Raw genomic sequence first — 27198 nt, forward strand, 5'->3', positions numbered from 1 at the left:
GCAAGAGAAAAACAAACTGCAGGTTGAAATATGTCCACTTGATGTTGCCAAAGCCAGGTGCCTCTCACAAAGACACTGTACTTGTATTTAGTTCTCTCTCTCTCTTTCCTTTCCACCCCTTTTCTCCGACTCTGTCTCTTTCACTCTCTGTGTTTCTCTTTTTTTCTTCCTTTGTTGCTCTTTGTTTCTTTCTCTGTCTTTTGACCTCTTTTGCTCTAACTTCCTTTTTTCCTTTTCTCTCTTTTCTCTTTCTCTCTTCATACCTTTTGCGCTTTCTTTTCTCTTCTCTCCTTCTGTCTTTCTATTTCTCTTTGGATTTCTTTCTTCCACTCCCTTTCTTTTCCCCCTCTCTCACGACTTTTTATCTTTTTCTCACGCTCTCTCCCTCTCTCTTTTTCTTTCTTTGTCCCACCCTCTCTCCTTTTCTCTCCCTCTTTCTCTTATTTCTTTATCTCTCTTTCTTTTTTTTTTAATGTACTAGTCCGGCCCCCGACAGAATGTTTGTTCTATCGTGTGGCCCCCCGAGTTGAAATGAGTTTGACACCCCTGATCTAGATACTCTATAGAACATGCTACAGTGGGTATTAGCACGTCACATTGGGTATTTGTATATTGTATTCTTTTTGCTTTATTATTGTATTGTTTCTCAGCACAGGGATGCTTTTGGAAATATGAATTTCCCTGCGGGGATGAATAAATCTATCTATCTATCTATCTAAAGACCACAACGTTTACTGAAGTGAATAGCACGACTGGGATCGAAAGTCAATTTTCTGGAGCAATCCGAATAAATTGTTTACTTGCCTAGAGACAAACGAATAACCCCGAATACATGTTTGTTTCTGCATTTAACTTTGGACGTTAAATAAAGGATGATTTCATTCCTAACACTCACCGAATTCAATGAGATATTGTGATTTTGCTGCGCTCCAAAAGTGAGCTCCATTACTGTCTATGTGTACAAGATGGTTGGACAAGACTTACACTATATACGGATGGATACAACTGTTGTAATTACAATATATATCGTAGATCAGTGTTTTTCAACGAGTCTTTTTTAAATAGTGTGCTGTGAGACCTTGTCTAGTGTGCCAAAATAGTATCATTTCATTTAAGCATTCCATTGTTTGGTTCCTTCGAATTCTTCCAGTACAGACACTCCCCTACTTACAACCTTTTCGACTTAAATGGAAGGTACGAGGATTTTTTTTCGGAATTTGGAAAAATATCCGGACATTGCTGTAAGTTAGATTTTGTATCGTGTGCACCTTTTTCCGAGTACAGGACATTACTGTAGTGCTTCTTTCCGCCGCTACCGGCATGTGGTGGCGCTGTGAGTGTGCACCCAGCATCCACCCCGAAGAAGAAATCCGGCTTCCTCATCCTAGTTCGTGTGTAAAAATTCTATACTGTATCTCCAGCACACTAAGAACGTTGACATTCTTATTGTTTAATATCTTGTGCATCCATTCAATATGGTTGTGTGATGTGTAAAGAAGAGGCGAGCCGTTTCATTTGAAATGAAAGTGGAATAAGAAAGCTTGATGCGGTTGAGAAAACGGTTGGAACGCTTTTTTTCCAGCCACTTTTTAGCACGGAGGAGGACCTCTTGAAGCGCATCTTCCAGAACTAAGTTAAACTTCACTTTATTTATCTTTATAGAGCATATTATTTTATGAAATGCTTAATTTTTAGTACAAAACAATGCTAATTGTTTATACAAGCCTTAAACATACAAAATATAGCACTGAAGCAACTTACGTCCGTAAGTAGGGCAGCGTCTGTGTTCATCCATATCAGTAGATGGCAGCATATTGTAGTGACATATAAACATCCTGGCGGGCCTCCTAAAGTTGAATCAGTCTCCGCAAGGGTCTTGTTAACTTTTAGTATAAAAACTATGTTTTATTTAAAATATATAAACGTGAAGTTAATCAAAAATAACTGATATCCGTCATACAAAATTTTACAACCGTCCTTGTGTGCTCACTTGCAAGCTTTTTTTGTCTTCTCTCGCTATTTTGTCAATTGCTTTGTTGGTTAATTTACAGGTTTTTGTCCTAAGCTCCTGTGTCCGCTGTGGGTCAGAGAGAAGTTGCTTGAAAGCAATTACCAGTGTGTATCTGTGCTCCATATAGAATAAAATAGAATAGAATAGAATATACCTTTATTGTCATTGTTACAAAATGGGTTAACATATCGTGACAACGAAATTGGGCATGACACTCCAGGTTCACACATTCACAGTGAGGTAAAAAAACCCAAGAAGATAAAGGAACAGAGAAGTTAAGGTTATAAAACAAGGAGGATAAGGTTATAGTTATAATTTACACAAAATCTACACAAGAAATGTCGGCATGTAGGATGTTACATACATACATATATGTCAATCTACAGTGAACTCAGTGTTTCCCATACCAATGAAAGTCTCCGGGCGGACCCCCAGTTTCTATTTTTTTCAGCTAGGTGTCTCATTAACTTGTATTATTAGAAAATCTAATAATATTTTTTTGATAATAAATGAAGTCAAAGTTAATAAAAATAACTAATAAGATTTTGCAGCAGCACATTCAACACAGGAACAGGGCTATATAAAGATTGCAATAAGGAGGACAAAAAAAAAAAACGGAAATTTAATTAAAAAATTCAGTTAAAGCAGGAAAATGATCATTATTTGGAGTAATTTTGATTATATATTTGGTTCCATAACCTTGAGCACTGTCTATCACTGACAGAAGAATCTAAATTAGTCCCTCAAACCTTAGCAACTTGTGTTCCTGTATGCCAAAATTCAGAAGAGAGTAATTCTATTTTTGTTTTTGTTACATTTTGATTTAAATCTTTACGAGTTTTTCAGAGACGTTTCTCACACAAGCCTTTTATTTTACGGGAAATGGGGAGTCATGCACGTTAGGCAGCAGTCTGGCGTGGAATGACGGGAAAACAGAGGCCGACGAGATCGATACCAATTGCCCGAGCAGATATTCGACAGATGGGGTCCATACCGGACAGGACGGGACAGACATAATTGATATCAAAACAGTATAACAGGACAAACTAGACGGGAATGAAACTGGAAACCGAGATTAAACAGGACAAAAATAAACGGGAACGCAGGCAGGAAACCGGACAGAGTCAAAACCCACGTCTTTCTGTGCAGAGGTTCATTGACTGACTGACCAAGGGAAAGTGAGAGCACTGAGCTTAAACATAAAGAAAGCCAATCAGTCAACGGGCCACACGGGCGGGGCCAATAGGGCGCCATGGCAACCGTGACAGTATCTAAGTTTTTTTTATAGCACTCAATAGTTAATATTTCTATTTTTATTCTGTTGTGTATTTTGTTTTTAAAGGATTCTGTGTTGCTTGACTTTTAAGTTGCTTCGTATAAAAATGTTAAATTAACTTGACTGTAGAATGAAAACAATAAAGGCTAACATAATGTAGTACATAATACATTTTCTTATTCATTTCACGCATATTTATATTGGTAGTATATCGGTTAAAGCAACAAAACGTTCCCATCACTAATAGATTGCATACTTGTCAATGTAAATGCTTTCCGCATATTTTAAACATTTTTAGATCATTTCAAATTGTGTACAAAAAAAAAAAAATTGTTTTGATCTACATACTCTGTTTTGATCTGAATAAATAAGTGCCGCTCGGTATTTGTAAAGTTTATTATCACTTAATAAGGGAATTGCAATCATCAATAGGGGGAGCAATTGGCTGAGGTTGACAGGTATGAAATAACCTCCTGTAAACCATCAAAGAGGAACCGGCAACCTTGTCATTTAACATTAACATTTTACATTTAATAATAATAATAATAATAATTTCCTTTGTATTGTCATTCTTTGTAACAATGTACACAGAACGAAATGTCGATACACCTGACCCGTTGTAGCGAGCCGATGCAGCCGCAGCCAACAGAGGGCGCCGCCATTTTACCAATGTTATAAGTCTTAGGTATGACTCGGCCGAGGCGCGAACCAGCGACCTCCCAGTCTCAAAGCGGGCGCCCTACCATTTAGGCTACTCTGTTATACTAAATAACCAAAATGAGTGGTGATTTTAATTAGATTTAAAATTCATAGCGGTAATTTGGTCTGTTTACTCGGCGATATGATACGTTAAAATAGTACAGGATCAGAACAACACGAGGTATTTTTGGCGTAATGAGATGACGAGGATTTATTTTTTTTGCATTGAATTACAAATGTTTCCATATATGAAAGTTTAGGGTTGCTCAGTACCTGAACAGGAAATAATTGCCTCTAGTTACAAAGGAGTTTCAGGATACAAAGTCAAAACTACAGTACAGTATGCACTGCTATTAGCCGCTTCCAGAGTTTCCTGAATTGGCTATCGCTTGAAATCTGCCTGGCAATCAGTCCGCATGCGTTCTTCCAGCATGCTCTTTGTGTCACCGTCACAGTTCACAGATGGGGAGGAGGAGTGTCTCTGGCAAAATAGCAGGGAGGAGGATGCAGCCATCATTCCATCATCCGAAATTAAAGACATTTTTACAAAATTCCACAACGATTGTGGAAAAGAATCACCCGGAAAAAGTGTTGAATATGCGTCAAAAGCAGACGTCATTGGATCGGTTTTCTTTCTTTTTTGTGTGAACCTAATTTTAACATGTATTAGTTCTATGTTCTGATGCTCTTTAATGATGTATTGAAAACAAATTATACTGTACTGTACATTTTTTTAATTCAACCTAACAAACAATGGGTTTGAGGAAAACTGTGGTGGTCATTTTACCTATGATTTATGGGAAAAATAAGCAATTTTCCTTTTCTTTTGTCAGTGGTTGCCACTGCAAGTGACTGTTATGATGTGTTTGGAAACAGTTTAAATTGATTAACCTTCCCAACCCGCCTGATTCCTATGGTTGGGTGGTCCGTCCTGACCAATATTTGAACCCTAATCCCCGTTTGCGAGATGAGCAGTGATACCCGCTGAGGCATGCAGCCGCCACCAGCATTGGCTGAGTGTTAACACTCAACCTACTTCACCTCAAGTAAACAAACCTCTGCAACCCAAACAAATCGAAACTTCAAATTTAATCTGCCGCATCAAACATGTAACTAACCCTCGGGTGCGACTTCGGAGAAAACTTGATAGAAAATCTGCAGCTAGCCATGACAGGCACAGCTGCTTTATATTTTAAAGCAAGAGGGAGGGAGAAAAAGAGCATACAGATTGAGAGGAGTGAAAGTATAGAGATTGAGAAGAGACAGGGTACAACAGGTTGAGAAGAGACAGGGCATGGAAATTGAGAGGAGACAGGGCATAGAGATTGCGGGACAAAGTATCGTAATTGAGGGACAAAGTACAGTGATTGAGGAACAAAGTTTAGAGATTGAGGGACAAGGTATAATGATTGAGGGACAAATTATAGAGATTGAGGGACAAATGATAGAGATTGAGAGACAAATTATAGAGATTGAGGGACAAAGTATAGTAATTGAGAGACAAAGTGTAGCGATTGAGGGACGAAGTATAGCGATTGAGGGACGAAGTATAGCGATTGAGGGACAACATAAAGCAATTGAGGGACGACGTAAAGCGATTGTGGGATGACGTATAGCGATTGAGAGACGACGTATAGCGATTGAGGGACGACGTATATTGATTGAGGGAAGACGTATGGCGATTGAGGGACAATTTATAGCGATTGAGGGACGAAGTATAGAGATTGAGGGACAAAGTATAGAGATTGAGGGACAAAGTATAGTGATTGAGGGACAAAGTATAGTGATTGAGTGAGGAAGTATAGTGATTGAGGGAGGAATTATAGTGATTGAGGGACAACATATAGAGATTGAGGGACAACGTATAGAGATTGAGGGGCAAAGTATAGAGATTGAGGGACAAAGTATAGAGATTGAGGGACAACGTATAGAGATTGAGGGGCAAAGTATAGAGATTGAGGGACAAAGTATAGAGATTGAGGGACAAAGGATAGAGATTGAGGGGAAACGTATAGACATTGAGGGACAAAGTATAGTGATTGTGGGACAACGGATAGTGATTGAGGGACAACAGATAGTGATTGAGGGATAAAGTATAGAGATTGAGGGCCAAAGTATAGAGATTGAGGGCCAAAGTATAGAGATTGAGGGCCAAAGTATAGAGATTGAGGGCCAAAGTATAGAGATTGAGGGCCAAAGTATAGAGATTGAGGGCCAAAGTATAGAGATTGAGGGCCAAAGTATAGAGATTGAGGGCCAAAGTATAGGGATTGAGGGACAACGGATAGAGATTGAGGGACAAAAGATAGAGATTGAGGGCCAAAAGATAGAGATTGAGGGACTAGAAAGACAGACAGACAGACAGACAGACAGACAGACAAGGAGACGGACAGACAGACAGGGATATAGACAGGGAGATAGCCAGACAGACCGGCAGACAGGGAGATAGACAGACAAACCCAGAGAGAGAGACATAAAGATGGATCAAGATACAGTAGAGGAATACAAAAAGGGATAAATAGAATTATATAGAGATAATTTGATGGACAACAAAATAGAGAATAACACATAGACAAAGGAGAAGAGTGAGTTGGAGCAAGCGAAGAGAGGAAGAGCAATACAGTAGAGCTTGAAATACGGAGGGAAATGGAAAGATAGAGAGCGGAATAAATGGACAGAAAAATCGACAGCAAGAGAGACAGATAGGGAAATGGAGGACTGGAGAGGGACAGAGATAGATAAAGAGACATACAGAGAGGGGCAGCGTTAAACAGAAAGAGATACTAGGAAATAGAGAGTGACAGATAGAGAGGGAGTGAAAGACAGGAAGAGAGAGGGGGGAGGAAGAAAGAGATAGAGTGGATAAATTCAAAGAGCGAGCGACAGACAGAAAAGAAAAATTCCAGAAATGGAGAAGTCGATAGTTAGCAGGGTTGGGTAGGGTTACTTTAACTGGATTACTTTCAATTACTTTTGGATTACTCAGATACCAAATATGCTCATAAAAGACAAAAGAAAATAAATATGAATAAAATGATGACTCACAACACGTGGTAAGCTTCTCTCCTGGCTTTGATCTCCGGCAAAACTAACATAAAATGCCACAGAAACAAAATGAAAAAGAATCCAAACAGCTTGCTAACATTTTTGCCGTTCCATGTATTCAGTTACTCCCCAAGCCTGCACAAAATAGAGTCATTCTATTCATATTTACCGTAAATTCCGGACTATAAGTCGCTACTTTTTTCCCAAACGTTCAACCCTGCGGCTTATTCAGTGATGCGGCCAATTTATGTAATTTTTCTAATAGCTGCCAGCGGCGCTAGAGTACAAAAGGTAAGATTTAGACCGGTGGAATATATGCGCCGAGGAAGACTGCAACTTCTTAGTTTGTGCACAATTTAAATTAGCGTAGACATATCCTCACCAAGTAAATTGCAATAAGAAAGGCACATGACGCAGCTTTCAAGCTAAAGACAATCGAGCAGTCTGTTAAAGAAGGAAACAGAGCTACTGCACGTAAACTTTGCGAGTGTTTTGCTAGCGTGTATTTGAATAGGGGAGCGTGGGACGACGTCTATATGACAAAGCCTCTTTCCCATACTGGGGAAGACGACTTAGATGACGTCAGATAAAAGGAGGAGGATGAGGACGGTTTACCGTGATTTCTACATGTACCGTATATTTTTTTTAACAAACCTGTTTACTGTGTTGCGAGCGTGTTCCTAGTAGCGTTTTGCTACCCTTCACAGGCACAATTTGGGATGAAAGTTATAATATTATTTTTAAAGCTTTGAAAACTCTCTCGGTATACCGTCTTTCTTTGTAAATATGTGTAACCATGTATAATATGTTTTTGCAACTGTATATTTTTGTAACGTATTTATTTTAGAGACTTATTCTGGTATGTTTTCCGCGGGCGAATCAAAAACGGGGGCTGATGGGAAGTGGAGTAAAGGTGAGACGTGTTTGTGGACACAGCGGACAATAGTGGATACATATTTTTCCTACCTTACCTTTGGAAATATACATTTTGTTTCCTTAGAATATTCTCAACGGGACCCGGACTCTGCAGGTCTGCATTAAATCTTAAGTACCGGTATCATTTTCCGTTCATTTTGCCGGCTGTGGTTTTTGGACTGTGTACATTATATTCAGTTACAATCGCGGGTCAGGGTTTGGGTTAATTTTGTGATTGTGTTACATGATGTAATGTGGGCCCATGCGGCTTATGTACAGGTGCGGCTTGTGTAAGTACAAAAGCGGTTATTCTCTTAAAATGTGGTGGGTGCGGCTTATAATCAGGTGCGCTCTATAGTCCGGATTTTCGGATCACCAACGAAAGTGTGCAAGCGTGTTTTGCAAACGACCATGTTGCATAAAAAGCAGCGCGGACGTGTGTTGGTATTTACGGCTTAATCTATGTGTCACAGAGCTCGGGAATGAGATGCGGTGTGGCTCGTGTAAAGGCTGTGCAAAGAGACTCAGCTGTGTTCGAGGGAGTGTGTGTATAAGATCTGAAATATGCATTGAACCGGAAGGTGAGGTAAACAAGATGAAATGTGTTATAGGCTTCAATGTGTGCAGCAAGTTATAAAATGACCTGTAACGTCCTTGTAAAGGACCATTGAAAATAAACTATGTACTGTATGTTAGCATTATTTTGGCAAATCAAAGGCTTAAGACCCACTATAAATGGTCCATGACAGACTTTTTTGGTCCTGACCCACCAGTTGAGAAAGGTTTAAATAACTGAATCAACAAATAAGCCCCGTTACACGCCATTTGCAAGGAATCCAATCACAATAGCAAGAATGTGCAACATCATTTCGAAAATATACGTTGTTTCCACAGTTTTTCGTTGCCCTAGACAATAGAGCAACACCTAGTGGTCAAATATTACACAGTGTCCCTTTAAAGCCGCTTTGAAAACTCTGTATTAGAAATAAAGCCAACCAGAAATTCTTTAAAATAGTAATATTTGACGACTAGGGCAGCGCAGCGGTTAGCGCGTGTGCGGCACAGTTCTAAGGTCTCGGGAACCTCCTGCGTGTGTTCAAATCCAGCTACCGGACTTCCTGTGCGGAGTTTGTATGTTCTCCCCGTGCTTGCGTGGGTTTCCTCCGGGCACTCCGGTTTCCTCCCACATTGCAAAGACATTCATTTCAGGTGGATTGTCGAACGAGTTGTCTGTCCCTGAGTGCCCTGTGATTGGCTGGCAACCAGTTCAGGGTGTCCCCTGCCCACTGCCCGATGATTGCTGGGATGGGCTCCAGCACCCCCGCGACCCTACTGGGGATAAGCGGTGCAGCTGATGATGATGATGATGATTTGACGACTAAATGACTACTATTATGTCGCGTGACCAAGAATGAGTGCTAAAAAGAAGAATACAAACTATGGAAGCTCAAATAAACCAAACAACACATTTTTCTTCAACTCATTTTTAACAGCCTTTGGCGATATTTCGGCTTTTTCGGGTACCCGTAGCAGCAAGATGAGGCTCATTTCATGCAAATAAATGCAAATATCTCAACCTACGAGTATTTAAAAAACGTCCGTCTGATAGTTCATGTATTTTCACTTACTTTTTAATGAATTAATTGTTTTTTACCACTAGGAGGTGCTAAATAATACACACTGTTCCTTTAAATACAGGATGATTACATACATACGTCTCACTTGTTTGTTCCTGCACCAAAAGTGGGCTCCATTGCTATGTCATGTCTTTTTACAAGGTGTGCAAGATTTGACTTTTTAGAAGCATGGACTTACACAACACATGGATGGATACAACTGTTGGATCCACTAAAAATGTACTTTACATTATCACTAGAGGGGCAGAAAAAAAACAGAAATGTCTCAAAGCTTTGTTGCATGTAAGCTAGAGTTTATGTGTATCATTGGTCTCAGTTATACATAAGTCCCACAATGCTTTGCAACATATCAATAATAATGCAAACAGGTCAAGAGAATTCTTGTGTTATGTCTAAATTGTGGTGCGCAGTCTGTGTATTTTTCAAGGCCTCCTAGGATGTCATTTTGAGATTGTTAAAATGAACAATTTGGACCAGATTCCACAAATTGTAGTCATAATTTGGCAAACTCCTAAATGGGAATTCACCTGAACGAGTCTCGATGGGAAGCAGGCTTCCCAAACAGATGGTTGGCCAACTCTAAATGGTGGCGCTCATTGGCCATGGGATGATGATGGAGCTCTGGATTGCTCTCCCATGCTGAAATGTACCCTGGAAATCCCCAACAGATTCTAGAAACTAAACAAAGGGCGATGTTTTGGGGTCAATTTCAGGGAATGAAAAACACAGAGTAGCCAAAATGTTATTCAAGTACTGTCATTTATTTGTATAACCATAATGATTTTATACATTTGACTATAAAGGATTTTATATGATTGAATACAAGTTACACTTATTGAGTTTAATGCTGTAGTTATTTACTGACTGTGCCTTTATTCAATTAGCAGTGAAAGTTCAGGGCAGGCATGAGTGGTGGAAGATGTTGTTTACAGAACGGGACGTACTGCTGATAAGATAATCAGCACATCCATACGGAGGACGGCAGGCTTTGTTTTGAGAACAATGCCCTGATGACCTAGAAACGATCCGTGTTGTTTTGAGTTTTCCAGACATCGCGATGCTCTTCTCAGAGATGGTGAAGCCCAGGGGCTTCATTGGTGCGCCCATGGGAGGAGTCGGCATGCCATTGTTCGAGGAGAAGATGGCCAATAAGAAGAGAACTAAAGGACTTCAGAAGAGGGCTTCCCAGAGACTCCAACGACACTAATTTGGCCATTTTCGATGGAGTACACTTAGTTATGGTATTAATGAAATTAAATCTGCCCCGTGTGGAAATGTCGGCTTTCCTGTTCATCTTTTCCGCCAAGAAACGAGCGTGCATAAATTGTTGGGTGAATGTAGGTTGTGTTTGGTTAATGGAGTCAGATAACTAATTCGAACAATTTATTTTGATATTTAATTCCCAACACCATTAATCACAAACTGTCTCAAAGGACTGCACAGGTTGCAATGACAACATCCCCTGATCTTAAACCAACATGCGGGCAAGGAAAAAACCCAACCTCAGCACAAGGGAAATAAGAAAGATTGAGAAGAGGCATCACAAGTGGTATATCACACAAATAAATTGTAAAAAAAAAAAATCATGCATTGTGATTTCTGGATTTTTCTTTTTAGTTTATCTCTCTCATGGTGGACATGCACCTAGGATGAAAATTTCAGACCCCTCCATGATTTCTTCACTGTATGTATGTCGGTGTATATATAGACATGTACATTTGTATGTATGTATATGAAAATGTATACAGTATATATATATATATATATATATATATATATATATATTTGTTCACTCCTTTGTTTTCTAGTTTATGTGTCTTCCTCATTTGTTTTCCTATTTTACACGTTTTGAGAAATTGTTTGTAATGCATATTCACAATAAATGACAACATCAACAACAACTGAAAAAATACTTATATATCTAGAAATATGGATTCAATCAAAATGACATGAGGCTCATCTAGAGGAAGCTGACATGATCGTCGGCCATCTTGATTCTATAGGTACCCCCAAAAAACAAAACCCATGTGAAAGGCTGGTCCAGAAAAAAATAAAGTAAAAGGATGCGGTTTGATCAATTTTGGTCTCCGTAGTTTGTATTTTTCCTTGTGCTTTTTAGCACTCGTTTTGGTTAACACCGCCCAACAAAGCAACATCTAGCGGTCAAATATCACACGTTGTTCCTTTAGAGTGAAATTAAGCATTCTCCATGGCAGTATGGCAGATGAGTAGTTAGCGCGTCTAAGGTCACGGGATCAAACCTTCCTGTGTGGAGTTTGCATGTTCTCCCCGTGCTTGCGTGGGTTTACTCCGGGCACTCCAGTTTCCTCCCATTTTCCAAAAGCATGCATGTCAGGTTAATTGTCCGGTTTAAATGGTCCCTAGGTGCGAATGAGCGAGTGAGTTGTCCCCTGCCCACTGCCTGGAGATGGCCGGGATGGGCTCCAGCACCCCCGTGACCCTACTGAGGATAAGCAGTGCAAATAGTGTCAGGATGGATAAGAATTCTCCCCTTAAAAATTATTCTAAGAACCAATTAAATTCATCTAATTTTGGTGGGGAAAAAGTGAGAAGTGATATCAAGAGTAGCTTGTGCGGCACAGTTCACGTCATGGGAAGCTGTCGTGGGTTCAAATCCAGCTCCAGACTTCCTGTGCGGAGTTTGTATGTTCTCCTCCGGGCATCCGGTTTCCTTCCACGTTCCAAAAACATGCATTTCAGGTGAATTGGCCGGTCCAAATTGTCCCTAGGTGTGAATGAGCGAATGAGTTGTCTGTCCCTGTGTGCCCTGCGATTGGCTGGCAACCAGTTCAGGGTGTCCCCTGCCCACTGCCCAGAGATAGCTGGGATGGGCTCCAGCCCCCCGCGACCCTAATGAGGATAAGCGGTACAGCTAATGAGATGAGATATCAAGAGTAAACAGTAATAACGGAAACTCCCTGAAAACAAGAACCCAGCCTCACAGCGTATTATCTGTTATCAACTATCAGTGCATGGCACTACTTGATTAGGCTGTTTTGCACTCGTTTGAGGAAAATCGGCAAATGAGGCCTCAAAGACAGCCGGCGACCCGGCGGCTTTTGCACTTTATCGTGCTATTGAAATGAGATGAAGGCTTGTACATCCCCCCCGATTTCAATTTCAATTTGAGGACTCACCCGACTTTCGTGCTGCTCCGGGTTGCTGGTGGCGAAGCGTTACTTGAAAGCGAATTCCGTCTGTGGGAGAAGAAGAAATGGCGGTTTAGCGTACGTGGCACAAATAACAGGGAAAACATTTTTAATGGAGTCACCGATCATGTCGTTTGTAGCCACGTCACGGGCCGCCGCTGAGGCTTTATGTTTTTTATCTTTAGGACGTGTCATTATTTTACACGCCAGCTTTATGTTGACATCCAGTCAACACGATTATTTATACCACATGTGTAAGACAGGCGGCCCGCGGGCCAGATTAGGGCCGCTAAGGGATTGAATCCAGCCCGCGAGACAACACTCAGAGAAGCGCAAGAGAAAAACAAGTTGCAGGTTGAAATAAGTCAACTTGATGTTGCCAAAGCCAGGTGCCTTGAACAAAGACAGTGTACTTGTGCTTCTCTCTCTCTCTCTCTCTCTCTCTCTCTCTCTCTCTCTCTCTCTCTCTCTCTCTCTCTCTCGCTTGCTTTTCTCTCTCTCTCTCTCTCTCTGTCTCTCTCTCTCTCGCTTGCTTTTCTCTCTCTCTCTGTCTCTCGCTTGCTTTTCTCTCTCTGTCTCTGTCTTTGTCTCTGTCTCACTCTCTCTCTCTCATCATCTCACACAAGGCTTTTATTTTTACAGGAAATGGGGAGTCATGCACGTTAGGAAGCCGGTCTGGAGTGGAAGGACAGGAAGCCAGAGACCAACGAGACCGATTCTAATTGCCTGAGTTGATATCTGACAGATGGGGTCGATACCGGACAGGAAGGGATAGACAAAATTAACAACAAAGCAGGATATCGATATTTTAAAGGAGATACTAGACGGCACAAAAACTGGAGAAAATAATAAACAGGACCAAAATAGACTGAAACAAAACTGGAACCCAAAATTAAACGGGACAAAAATAAACAGGAACAATACCGGACTGAAGATATCAACAGGAAACCAGGACAAAATCAGAACCCACGTCTTGTGGGGCAAAGGTTCAATTTTTGATCCATTTCTTAGATTTCTATAAGGGGAATTAGCATTTTAGCACAACATGCAACGTCCGGCAAAACTAACATAAAAGGCGACAGAAACAAAACAAAAATAAATCCAAACAGCTCGCCAACATCATTCACATTACTGTGCATGTTGAGAGATTTGTCAGCTGTGGTTTTAATGTTTAAAATCAACTTTTTGCGGAGCACCAAAAGATCGTGTCTTACCGTTGGCAGCTCGTTGTAGACTGCCAAAAACCCCGCCTTCCGGTCACATGTCAAAAGCCAAAACAAACCCTACCACATACCAGCAGGTGGCACTGTTGGACTCATCATTGCAAGACACTTACCCAAAAACTATACAACATATTTCAGCAGGAATTTCAATAAAAAAAAAAGTTATTATTACACCTGTTATAATAACTACCGTATTTTCCGCACTATATGGTGCACCCCCAAAAAATAGTTTTTGGTCCTATATCTTCCATAGATAAGGCGCTACAATGGGAACGTCGACAAAACAGTCAGATAGTTCAGTCCAACTGATTCCCCCCTTAACATTCCCAAAGCTTGCAAAGAAGCAAATACGTGTCGTAGACACGTGCGGATGCGGTGTCCGTACGATGTCACTTAAATGCGTCATTTCAAATATCATTCGGAAGGTTAAAGTCTTGGAATTCAAGAAATGCCAACCATTCCTTACTTTCTATTTTCTTTTTCGCTCGCAACTTTACTGTGCATATGACAATAAACACTTGGAATTGAGTTGAATTCACTCAACTCATCACAGCAACATCAAGATCGTTCTAAAACAAGATACCGGGAAAATATAAAGCCGCATAGCTCACCTAAGTTCTCACGTTCAATAATGATACGCAATCATGGTCTTCTTACAACCGTGAGTGTAGTAAATCCAGGAGAGTAAAATATCTACAGATACAGACTAATGAAACATGTTTCTTTATGGCGAAGTTTAGCAAGCTTGCTATTCAGTCATCTTATTCGGCCAATTGCAGGGTTTGTTTTGGCCCTCTAGCCTATCCGAGGCTCTGAATAACTTCAGCCAATAGCGATCGATGTAGCGGATGATTGACACATATTTTTCGGCCAATTGGAGGGTTTGTTTTGGCCCTCTAGCATATCCGAGGCTCCGAATAACTTCAGCCAATAGCGATCGATTTAATGGATGATTGACACATCTTTTTCGGCCAATTGCAGGGTTTGTTTCGGCCCTCTAGCCAATCCGAGGCTCCGAATAACTTTAGCCAATAGCGATCGATTGAAATGATGATTGACGCATTGGTTAGCCAATGAAACGCCGGTATATAAATCCCAGCATACACCGCGGACTACTCCACGTTCGGGGTAAAATCGAGTCGGCGGCTGCAAGTTAGTTGGAAAACTTTGCAATTTTAAAATTGATCCATAAATAAGGCGCACTGTATTATAAGGCGCATGGTCAGCTTTTGAAAAAAAATATGACTTTTAGGTGCGCCTTATAGTGCGGAAAATACGGTAATAACCGTTAAAATAACTTGCGCCTAATAGACTGATAAATACAGTAGTCTGTTGTTGTCGTATGGTGGGTAAAACGCTGTAAATAGGCGGGGGAATTAACATATTCAACACTGTAAAGTTAAAATGCTGTAAGGCGGGGTCGCTGTATCCCGGGGATCAACTATATTTCATTAGAGCTTACAAAACGGGTTCCAGACTAAAGGCTTCAGGTAATGATTCTGAATAATGGACCGAACGGTACGAAAATTGCCGGATTTCATTCGTCCCTTTTCTGGTTTCCGTGGCGACATGTACATGCATGCTACACACATCCCAGGTCATTAAGCGTAATTGGCCTCGTTCGTCCGACACCGAGCGCGGAGGTTAAAAAGGACACCATCGGGAGCAGTTTTCACGGATACTTAGCCCGACAGTAACCGGATTTACTGGATGACCTTTTTCGTCGTCCGGATTGAAGATAACGTTACTTTATTGTTGGATTTTTTTATCTATAGAAGAAGAAAATGTCACGGCCATCGGAGCGCGGGGTTTCATGTTAAACGAGATGTCGAATGCTACACAGCCTAGATTTTGGTGAAAGACTTGACAGATAACACCAGGTCTAAATTGTGACGCGTAGTCTATAAGATGCGTTTGATGGATTCGGAGATCATTTCTCTTAATACCGTGAACAAAATCGATAGGATAATTCTTGTTTTTGTTATCATTATACTCATAATTGTCATGAACCGGAACAAGATCAGGACCCAAACGCGTGACGTTTCTCACACAAGCTTTCATTTTACGGTCTGGCGTGGAAAGACAGGAAGCCAGAGATCAACGAGATTGATACCAATTGCCCGAGCAGATATAGGACAGGACGGGACCAATGTTCCCTCTAAGCTACGCGCGTGCGCAATCCCGCACTGCCTGCATATTCTTAGCGCACAAGAAAATCTGGCCAGCGCACAAAAATCAGGTCTCGAAATTGCTAATTAAGAAGTGAATTAAGTCAAAGTTACAGTGCATGAAGGTAAAAGTACACGGGTTCCCCTGACGCGGTTTTCTAAATGCGGTATTTTGAAGTCAATGTCGAACGAAGTTGAAAAGTAAAGTTAGTAGAGTTTTTCGAGAACCGGCTTCTTTGGCTCGGCTCATTAAAGAGAACCGGCTCTTTTGGGTCCCAAGCGGCTCTTCAGGTTGTTTTTGCTTCTTTAATCCCAACACGACCAAATATTATGTAAAATTGTGCACAAAATGACTTAAAGGAAGGGGGAATAGAACAAAAAAAATACCAAAATGAAAAAGTACTGAAAAGCTGAGAAAACAGACAAAAAGAAGAGAAAAAAGAAGAAAAAATTCAGAAAAAAGCCTGAATAAAAGAAAAGAAAGAAACAAAAGAAAAAAAGTAAATAGAGAACAAAAATAAAAAAATAAAAATAACAAATATTTTCCACAATTATTTAGAGTACCCAGTAGACCATTTGGGATAGCGCGACCTCACCGGACGGAGTTTTCGCTTCATGGTGTGGAATTAGATGTTTTTTTTCTGTCCTCCTTATGGCATTTACCCTACCATATGACATCAACAATAATGTATTTTGCATGTCCAAAAACGTAATATGTCCAAACAAAAAAATGACAAGCTACGTTTCTAAGATGCTTATGTGCTATTGATATCGGTTTGAGTCACGGCATCATTAAAATACTACAATGATACTGTCTGAACTACTTCCCATAATGCCTTTCCCATTTTTCATTCAGTTCAAAATATCTTGTGATTTATAAAGACTGTACATTGGTGATACAATACTATATTTCTGGTACTCAATTTTGTATAGGTCCCAAGACTCGTGCTAAAGGCATAAGCAAAAAAATCACAACCATGAAGCCAAAGCTTGCTATGTATCAAGAAATGCGATTAAGGAACACACATTACTGGATAAGGAAAATGGCTGTAACCAATCAACGTTTGGAAGAATAAGAGAGTGATTAAAGTCTCAAAGTCTTCTAAGGGTATGATAATTCTTGAAGGTGGAATAACAATTTAATTTGAATCTACCGTCTCTTTCCGCCTCTGCATCCACCCACTAACTCCACTTTACCAGCTCAAGTCCTGTCACACAAAAAGTAGATACAATCTCATTTTTTACTTTACGTGTATGTTTAATTTTAATGTTTAATCAGAGGCACATATAGTATACGTAAATAGAATTCACTAGAGATAATGTTTTTATTAAATGTTTACATTCGGAAGTCAAGTACGGAAGCCATGGGTTTTCTATCCCTCCCAATACTTGAATTTTGCTTTGCCATCCCCACCTCAGAATGAATTAATTTTGATTCCCAGAATCCACAGTACATGGATAGAATCCATCCATCCATTATCTGCACCGCTTATCCTCAGTAGGGTCACGGGGGGGCTCCAGCCAATGGGTAGAATCCTATTAATTAAATGATTGAAAAAACAATAGATGGATTAATTGATTATGTACAAACAGGGTTGGGTAGGGTTACTTTAACTTGATTATTTTCAATTACTTTTGGATTACTCCATACCAAATATGCTAATAAAAGACAAAAGAAACTAAATATGAATAAAATGATGACTCACAACACGTGGTAAGCTTTCTCTCCTGGCTTTGATCTCTTTGATCTCCGGCAAACAGGGTGGGGTAGGGTTACTTTAACTTGATTACTTTCAATTACTTTTGGATTACTCCATACCAAATATGCTAATAAAAGACAAAAGAAACTAAATATGAATAAAATGATGACTCACAACACGTAGTAAGCTTTCTCTCCTGGCTTTGATCTCCGGCAAACAGGGTGGGGTAGGGTTACTTTAACTTGATTACTTTTAATTACTTTTGGATTACTGCATACCAAATATGCTAATAAAAGACAAAAGAAACTAAATATGAATAAAATGATGACTCACAACACGTAGTAAGCTTTCTCTCCTGGCTTTGATCTCCGGCAAACAGGGTGGGGTAGGGTTACTTTAACTTGATTACTTTTAATTACTTTTGGATTACTGCATACCAAATATGCTAATAAAAGACAAAAGAAACTAAATATGAATAAAATGATGACTCACAACACGTAGTAAGCTTTCTCTCCTGGCTTTGATCTCCGGCAAACAGGGTTGGGTAGGGTTACTTTAACTTGATTACTTTCAATTACTTTTGGATTACTCCATACCAAATATGCTAAGACAAAAGAAACTAAATATGAATAAAATGATGACTCACAACACGTGGTAAGCTTTCTCTCCTGGCTTTGATCTCTTTGATCTCCGGCAAACAGGGTTGGGTAGGGTTACTTTAACTTGATTACTTTCAATTACTTTTGGATTACTCCATTCCAAATATGCTAATAAAAGACAAAATAAACTAAATATGAATATAATGATGACTCACAACACGTGGTAAGCTTTCTCTCCTGGCTTTGATCTCTTTGAACTCCGGCAAACAGGGTTGGGTAGGGTTACTTTAACTTGATTACTTTCAATTACTTTTGGATTACTCCATTCCAAATATGCTAATAAAAGACAAAATAAACTAAATATGAATATAATGATGACTCACAACACGTGGTAAGCTTTCTCTCCTGGCTTTGATCTCTTTGATCTCCGGCAAACAGGGTTGGGTAGGGTTACTTTAACTTGATTACTTTCAATTACTTTTGGATTACTCCATACCAAATATGCTAATAAAAGACAAAAGAAACTAAATATGAATATAATGATGACTCACAACACATGGTAAGCTTTTTCTCCTGGCTTTGATCTCTTTAATCTCCGGCAAACAGGGTTGGGTAGGGTTACTTTAACTTGATTACTTTCAATTACTTTTGGATTACTCCATACCAAATATGCTAATAAAAGACAAAAGAAACTAAATATGAATAAAATGATGACTCACAACACGTGGTAAGCCTTCTCTCCTGGCTTTGATCTCCGGCAAACAGGGTTGGGTAGGGTTACTTTAACTTGATTACTTTCAATTACTTTTGGATTACTCCATACCAAATATGCTAATAAAAGACAAAAGAAACTAAATATGAATAAAATGATGACTCACAACACGTGGTAAGCTTTCTCTCCTGGCTTTGATCTCTTTGATCTCCGGCAAACAGGGTGGGGTAGGGTTACTTTAACTTGATTATTTTCAATTACTTTTGGATTACTCCATACCAAATATGCTAATAAAAGACAAAAGAAACTAAATATGAATACAATGATGACTCACAACACGTGGTAAGCTTTCTCTCCTGGCTTTGATCTCTTTGATCTCCGGCAAACAGGGTGGGGTGGGGTTACTTTAACTTGATTACTTTCAATTACTTTTGGATTACTCCATACCAAATATGCTAATAAAAGACAAAATAAACTAAATATGAATCAAATGATGACTCACAACACGTGGTAAGCTTTCTCTCCTGGCTTTGATCTCTTTGATCTCCGGCAAAACTAACATAAAATGCGACGGAAACAAAATGAAAATAAATCCAAACAGCTTGCCAACATCATTTTTGCCGTTCCATGTATTCGGTTACTCCCCAAGCCTGCACAAAATTTAGTAATTTAATTCATATTTAGTTTCTTTTGTACTTTATTAGAATATTTGGTATTGGAGTAATCCAAAAGTAATTGAAAGTAATCCAGTTAAAGTAACCCTACCCAAACCCTGTGTACAAACAACATAGTTTATTGCAGAATTGGCTTTTCCCCCCACACATATGAAGTATCAGTTAAAAAAGGACTAAGATATTCGGTTATAAACACATAGAGCTCATTTCCATGCATGGAAATGTGAGGAAATAGGGGAAAAAAAATAGAAAACTCGAAAAAACAGTTTCTTATTCCATGTGGGGACTAACTCAACTCTGTGGCCTACTTTGCAACGCTCTTTGGCACAAGCGAAAATCAGGGACGTTGATGGAAGTGGCTCACTTCACTGATTTGCTCTCATTCAGCAGCTGGAGAGTGAGAAATTATATATATCTTACATTCCAATGCAATATTTCAGAGTTATTGTACAGCTAGGTCACAATGGTATTAATGCATGCTATTTGAGTTCCGTTTAAGTATTTTTATTTCAAATTATTATCTTCTCAAAGTGAAGCAGCACGGCGGCGCAGTGGTTAGCACTTGTGCGGCACAGTTCATGTCATGGGAACCTGTCGTGGGTTCAAATCCAGCTCCAGACTTCCTGTGCGGAGTTTGCATGTTCTCCCCGTGCTTGCGTGGGTTTCCTCCGGGCACTCCGGTTTCCTCCCACATTCCAAAGACATGCATTTCAGGTGAATTGACCGGTCCAAATTGTCCCTAGGTGTGAATGAGCGAGTGAGTTGTCTGTCCCCGTGTGCCCTGCGATTGGCTGGCAACCAGTTCAGGGTGTCCCCTGCCCACTGCCCGGAGATGGCTGGGATGGGCTCCAGCCCCCCCGCGACCCTAATGAGGATAAGCGGTACGGCTAATGAGATGAGATGAGATCTTCTCAAAGTAATGTGGGACTTGAGATAATACACAAAATGTTCCGTTCCTTCGGGAATAAGAAGGAAGAAACAAATCTTTTAGATAGCGAAAATGTTGCGAGTCCAGCTAAAAGTGCAAAAGGGAGTGAATAAAAATAAAAATTGAAACAATAAAATAGCACCACAAAAAAAGGAAATTCAATAACTGTGCTGTAATGTACATGAACCTAAAGTTACTGTACACCAGGGTTGGGTAGGGTTACTTTAACTGGATTACTTTCAATTACTTTTGAATTACTCCAATACCAAATATAAAAGACAAAAAAAACTAAACATGAATACAATTATGACTCACAACACGTGGTAAGCTTTCTCTCCTGGCTTTGATCTCTTTGATCTCCGGCAAAACTAACATCAAATGCCACAGAAACAAAATGAAAATAAATCCAAACAGCTTGCCAACATCATCTCCTATTTCAACTCACTGCTCTCATTCACTCCTTGTAAGTCCGTCGATGAACCTCCGAACTCGCAAGGCAAACATTCTGTTCCCGAAATATTCAATATCCTGTATGCATCCCGTCCGTCCTCTATCCTGTATCGATTCCTCATCCAAGCCCGATTGTCCTGTATCCGGTATCTTTCCCGTCTGTCCCGTCCTGTCAGGTATCCTGCTCATTATTGATCCCGTCTGTCCTCTATCCTGTATCGATTCCTCATCCAAGCCCGATTGTCCTGTATCCGGTATCTTTCCCGTCTGTCCCGTCCTGTCAGGTATCCTGCTCATTATTGATCCCGTCTGTCCTCTATCCTGTATCAATTCCTGATCCAAGCCCAGTTATTCTGTATCCTGCATCGATCCCGTCTGTCCCGTCCGGTATCCTGCTCGACTGTCCCTGGCTTCCTGTTTTCCCGTGCTTGACTTCTCTGCCCCACTTTTTATGCCCAGCGATCGCTGAATCGCTTGTGTTTGAGTTCCCCTGCATGACTGCTCCGCTTCCGTAAATAAAGCTTGGTGTGAAAACCTTACGCGTTTGGGTCTACCGTCTATTTGGGGTCTGACACTCCATGGTAGGTGCTCATAATAAACTCACATTTGTCACGGTTGCCATGGCGCCCAATTGGTCCCCGCCGTGTGGCGCCAGGTTCTGTCAGGGTTGCCACGGCGCCCAATTGGCCCCGCCCATGGACACCAGCTGAAACGCGTTGACAGATTGCTATCTGACTACTTAAACGCTGTCTTGTGAGTCGCCTAGTGTCGGGACGTCTGCTAGACTGTGTTGTGATAGGTCAAGCCCTGTGAATCCCTGTTTTTGCTCTTGTTTTGCCAAACCCTGTGAATCCCTGTTTTGCCTGTGTTATTGCTTTTGTTTTTGCCAAGACCTGTTAATCTCCGTTTTTGCCTGTGTTTTGCTCCTGTTTCGTTCTCGCCCCGATCTGTTTGATTTTGACCACTTCCTCGTTCCAATCAATCTACTTCCGCGAACAACGATCCCCGGATCGAGTGTGCACTCATTCCTCTTCTCCCCAATAAACTGAGTAACGTTACGCGAGTGGGTTCTGTTCCCTGTACCCTGTCCCGGTCCTGACAACATTTTACTTCGTTATTATCATCGTATTTATGTTATTACTGTATTTTCATGTCGAATTACTATTTCTATGTGTTTTAATGATCGGGAAAATTTTATATATATGATTAGGGTTAACTTAAGTGATTTTTGGAGGCCAGGAACGGATAAGTTGGTTTTCAGTTATTTCATATTGGTAAAATTCACTCTCGATACGGGAACAAATTAATCTCCTATATAGAGGTATCACCTATTCACATTATTATGTACATGCATGTTCTATACCAGGGCGGTAATTGTGTGTGTGTGTGTGTGTGTGGCACAGTTCTGAGGTCACAGGATCAAACCTTCCTGTGTGGAGTTTGCATGTTCTCCCTGCGCTTGCGTGGGTTTCCTCCCACGTTCCAAAAACATGCATGTCAGGTTATTTGGCCGGTCCAAGTGTAAATGAGTGAGTGAGTGAGTTGTCTGTCCCTGTGTGCCCTGCGACCAGTTCAGGGTGTCCCCCTGCCCACTGCCTGGTGATAGCTGGGATGGGCTCCACCACACCCGGGACCCTACTGAGGATAAGCGGTGCCACTTTTTGGCCGATACCTTTTGAAGTACTAATTTTGAACCGACACTGATACTTTTATAACATTCAATTCTAAGATAAAAAACAACTACCGGTAACATTCGACAGACTGACAACCGGTATCTTATTTAAAATGCTCTTTTGCTCGCCTGAGAGAACAAATGCATTGTGTTCTAGTTTTTTTTTTTTTTTTTTTTTTTTTTTTTTTTGTTCTCAAAGAGATGTCTGATTTGAGCTGGTACACGAGACAGACAAAACACATGTTTCACTCCTCCGGGAATAAGAATAGCTGTAATTTTTTTCGATGAGTTCAATTACAAAAGCGGCAGTTTCCTAGGATGGCTCAACGGCTCCCTGTAATTTTTTGTCTCTGTCCAATCAAGAAAGTCGAAACCAGAGTGTCATTTTTTTTTTGTCACCGCCACAAAACAGACACTCACAATTTTTTTTTAACTTGTACCATTTTAGGCGATTTTGGGCTAAAATATTTAATATTTATTTTATTTTTCATTTAACAGTCAATGTTGCCCATCTTAAAAGGGACAGTGTGTATTATTTGGCCACTGAATATGTATTGCAATCAAAAACGAGAGCTAAAAAGTACAGATAGAAAATACAAAGTGACAAAACTGTAGCTGGTGTCCATGGGTGGGGCCAATTGGGCGCCGTGGCAGAATCCGGGTCCCGTTGAAAGTAATCCAAGGAAAAAAGTGTATATTTCCAAAGGTAAGGGTTTACGCTAATTTAATTTATGCACAAGCCAAGAAGTTGCAGTCTTCCTCGGCGCATATATTCCAACGGTCTAAATCTTACCTTTTGTACTCGAGCGCCGCTAGCGGCCGTTAGAAGAATTACATAAATTGGCCGCATCACTGAATAAGCCGCAGGGTTGAACGTTTGGGAAAAAAGTAGCGGCTTATAGTCCGGAATTTACGGTAACATACATATACAACTTGAATGTTTTGACCTGGAGTACTGGGGGGTCGGAAGTCATTAGAATAGAATAGAATAGAATAGAATATACCTTTATTGTCATTGCTACAAATGGGCTAACATATTGTGACAACGAAATTGGGCATGACACTCCAGTTTTACACATTCATAGTGAGGTATGAGCAAGAAGATAAAGGAACAGAGTAGATAATGTTATAAGACAAGGGGGATAAGGCTATAGTTATAATTTACATGGTATTTACACAAGAAATGTCGGCATGTGGGATGTTACATACAGGGTTGTCGTGATAACGTTGGTATCGTAACGGTTGTGCAATATTGCATTTGGTGCAAAGTCATCATAGTGCAAAAATAGTCAGCATATGCATTGGTGCAAACATAGACATCATAGTGCAGAAACAGGAAATGGTCAGACATTGTGCAATTTGGGCATTAAACGTAGTGCAGTCGGCATGTGCAAGACATGAGTAACATTAGGCAATGACTATAGGTATCCATCCCCCACTTATGGGCAATCCTCAGAAGGATTAATGTCCTATCCGGGGGTCTACTTTAATATGTTTTAAGAGAAAAATTCCGTTTTCTAGCTTGATCGGTACACCTTTAGTCGGTTGACAGCTATACCCCCCGAATTTAACACCTTTACCCCGCGTGTCACTGCGTAAGCAAGCAAACAGCACCTGCACCTTCTCTCTAAGACAAGGTGCGAGCTGAGGAGGACAATTTCACGCATGGCGCTCTCTCGTCGTGGCGTCCGTCCTAAGTCCTCTGAGGCATACCGGCTAAAAGGAATTGATTAATGCGGGGGCGGCTAACGCTAACACCGCTAACGCCCCTAGGCCTGCACGTCCGCAATCTTCCGGAGCCCGACCGCGTGCCAACAGCTTCTCCGTCTGCTCGTCAAAGCCCACGCGCTAACATCAGACGCTAGCATGAGTGCGCTGGCTCCGATGAGGCCTGAAGGAATGTCAACATTGCCTTTTAACTGTTATGCCTGTCTTTCTTGCGTAAAGAATGTGTCACTTTCCGGGCCTTTGATCCGCGTGTACACGACATTTCAATCAGGAATTATGTTAATACATCATTCCAGAGAAAAACCCAAATGTAGTAAAGTGATACCTCTACTTACGAGCTACTCAAGATTCGAGAAATTGTCTTTTAAGCAAAGATGTTTAAACTTTAGACACTTAAAACAGGGAGAGAAGACATCAATGGATTTTTAACTTACAAGAAGGACTGGGAGACAATCCCATCCTTTCCAGAAGCCCTCCCCTGAGCCTTCTCTTTTTATTAGATTTACAAGGTTACAGAAAGAAGTCACTCCTGAGAGCGGTGGATATCACAGAACAGCAACATGATTGGCAGATAGCGACATCATGATGTAATAGTATAAACAACGACAACAATTCACCCTGGTCATCCATCTATTCCAAAGTTTATGATTGATGCCTACTTCATATTCTGTATTGTCCTGTCTTTTTCCGACTGCCTACCTGGTGGTGATACGAAGGAGAAGGACGATTTGAGATGAGTCAGCGGACCAGCGTTTGACCTGAAGCATGCGAACGCCTGCACGGACCAGCTGGCAGAGATGGGAAGCTGCGTCGTGGCCGTCATAGACTTTCTGGACTAGTTTACAGGCTGGGGGCGTCGCTGCTGTCATGCACTTTCCGGACAAATTTTTAACATGTTACCTAGTGTTTACTATGTTTGTGTACTGTAATGCTAAATGTAATTAACCCTGGTCATCCTGAAAGGGGGATACCACTTGTGAGGTCCCTTCTCAAGGTTTCTCTTTTTCCTCACGCTGAGGTTTTGAGTTGTTCCTTGCCCGCATGTTGGTTTAAGATCAGGTCATTGTAATCCTGTGCAGTCCTTTGAGACATGTTTGTGATTAAGGGCTATATAAATACATTTGATTTGACTTGGCTTGACTTAAACAACGAAGAGCACTGCTAATAATAGTCAAAACTAGACAATTCCCATGGCAATTTTGACAGTCAGGGCTGAGCTCCAGCAGCTAGTTGTTATAAATCGCATGTAGCCCATAGCATGACTCATTGGCATCTACTCTAGCCGTTAGCATGACTTGTTAAAATGTAGCTTTTAAATTGTAGCCATTAGCATGACTCGTTAGCATTTATCCGATGACATATACTTCTTAGCATGACTACCTAACATGTAGCCGTTAGCATACTTCGTCAGCATGTAGCTTTTAGCATGTGGCCGTTAGCATGACTCCTTAGCATTTAGCCGTTAACAAATAGATGTAAGAATGAGTACTTAGCATTTATCTCTTAGCATACAGCTGTTGGCTTGCCTACTCAGCATGTAGCCATTAGTATGACTCATTAACATGTAGCTAATAGCATGTCTCATTTGTATTTAGCTGTTAGAATATGGCTGTTGGCATGATTACTCAGCATGTAGCTGTTAGCCTGACTCGTTAGCATAGACATGTTAGCATTACTCATAAGCATGTATCCGTTAGCAGGGAACAATTGGCATAAAGCCATTAACATGACTTGTTAGCATCTACCTGCAAGCATATAGTCCTTGGCATGGCTCGTTAGCATGTAGCCATTAGCATCCACTAGTTGTCTTTTGCCCATGAGCCACCCCTGGAACCTTCCCTGGTTACCATGGTGACCAAACTTAAGTACAATGCAAAAAGAAAAACACAAGTTAAGCACATTTTTTTCCAACAATATAATCATTCGTTGTTTATTCATTTTTCTTGTGTATTTACATTTTTTCTTGTTTCTCAAGTAACCTAACAAAATATCTTGAAATGGACGAAATTTTGTACGATGTATTTTTTCTCACGAAGAATTTTTTGAGCACGTATAGGAAAAATACAAGTAACAATCCGTCTTCTGCCATAACATTCAAATTTTCTTATTTATAAGAAAACAAAAGTAAACATAAACAATTGTACAAGAAAAATAATACATAAAATAACTTGATTTTGTACAGTATTTATAAAAATGACAAAGCTAATCATACAAATTTTGCAACTTTGAACTTCAAATTGTATGGTATTTGATTTCCACATACATTACAGATCATGTTCAAAGCTGTTCTATATTTTGCTGTGTTTTTTTTCCTGCTATTACTACTCGACCTATTTCCTTTTACACTGCTCTGTCCCCTTGGTCACTTGCTAGTTTGTTTTCCTTCTTGTCACGTTCCAAGCACCGCTCTCACAGCACACTTGTCTATTCAGTGTACCTACTTCCTCCCGAACTACGAATACTGCTTTGCATATTATACAGTCGAGAATCCTGTGTGTCTTTACGTTTGGCACCAAAAATGGCGACAATGGAGCTCTCAAGCGCTAAGAAGATGGAGGAGGATGACAAGAAGAAGAAAAGCTTGCCACAGA

At 40.4% G+C, this 27198-nt stretch overlaps 1 protein-coding gene across 2 annotated transcripts in view; it reads right to left on the reverse strand.

The window, feature by feature from the left end:
* lrfn1 (leucine rich repeat and fibronectin type III domain containing 1) overlaps positions 1-27198 on the reverse strand; it is a 393123-nt gene that overhangs the window by 156286 nt on the left and 209639 nt on the right. For both annotated transcript variants that reach the window (XM_088345470.1, XM_088345471.1), the window contains exon 3: positions 12742-12801. The gene's annotated coding sequence lies outside the window, so the exon portion shown is untranslated. The remainder of the gene's footprint in view (positions 1-12741; positions 12802-27198) is intronic.

Source organism: Urocampus carinirostris, chromosome 10, assembly GCF_059441175.1.
Source record: "Urocampus carinirostris isolate Australia breed hairy pipefish chromosome 10, RoL_Ucar_1.0, whole genome shotgun sequence".
NCBI classification, from domain to species: domain Eukaryota; kingdom Metazoa; phylum Chordata; class Actinopteri; order Syngnathiformes; family Syngnathidae; genus Urocampus; species Urocampus carinirostris.